The sequence below is a fragment of the Saimiri boliviensis genome, chromosome 2, assembly GCF_048565385.1.
Source record: "Saimiri boliviensis isolate mSaiBol1 chromosome 2, mSaiBol1.pri, whole genome shotgun sequence".
Taxonomy (NCBI): domain Eukaryota; kingdom Metazoa; phylum Chordata; class Mammalia; order Primates; family Cebidae; genus Saimiri; species Saimiri boliviensis.
The window spans coordinates 197,036,253-197,037,415 of NC_133450.1; positions in this window are offsets into that span (position 1 = coordinate 197,036,253).

Here is a 1,163-nt window from a genome sequence, read left to right on the forward strand (position 1 = left end):
GGAGAGCCTGATCTTCTGTAGGATACAGAATATCGGGCTGCTTTGATAGTTATTATAGATGAATATTCCAAGGTTTATCTATAGGAAAGTGAATGGAACATCAGAAATGCCTGATGTTTTATAATCCTATGATTGATGTAATATCAGATATTAATATTTTTTATCATAAAGTCATTCTGAATTCATCAAGCTGGGAGACCTTACATATGCAAGATAAAACTATGCTTACATGGCCTAGACCAGCATGCTCTTTCATCCTGATATGAGTGGATTGTAGTTATTTTGAAATTGCTTGTGGCACTGTTATACTATGGTTTTCACAGCAGGGACCATAACTTCCACCTGTGAATTTGTAGTGCCTGACACATAGCAGGTGCTCAATAAGAGCCTGTTGAAGGGAAATTGGTAACTTCCATCTATTTAAACATTATAAATTTTACTTTTTTTTTTCTATGTGTATTTAGGACCTCATTTTGATTTCTAATCACAACATAATAAAATTTACTGAGAAAATCTCACAACTGGAGAAATTGATGTAGTTAATGTCACTTTTAAATTCATAAACACCGTGATCGCCAGCCTGTAGTAGATATTCATGAGCCCCCTGTATTCCCACTGTGTTTCTCCAATAGCTTTTTTTTTTTAATTTATTTTCTACTCCACTGCTTTTGATTGCTTTTTGTACACACCACCCCTACAACCACAGTTTTGGGATGATCTTGCCTCACAGTTCACAGATAAAGCAGAAGCCATTGTATTGGAGTTCCTCTTCTTCTCATCACCAAATCAACAAACCTACCTGACTCTGCACTCATCTTCTTCTGCCCTTTAGATGCAATGAAGAAGGTGTCTCCCTCCCAACTTTCAGAAAAGGCAATTCCTTTATATATCCGTGTCCTTTTGCCATTTACCTTTAGAAGGGCTTTGCTGCCTGTCTATTCTACCCCTCTTGTGCATCACCCATCTCTCCATTTATACTAAGTTATTCCCACTAGCGTGAAACTGCTGCTTACTGTAGTCCATCTGGAAACAATGTTTCCTGACCTCCTCCTTCTCTGTTCCCTTTCCTGGCCAAACTACAAGAGTTGCCACATCATGCTGTCTACACTCCTCCTAGCTGTTCACTTTTCAAATTCATTGCAGCTTCTCTTCCACCCTCTCCA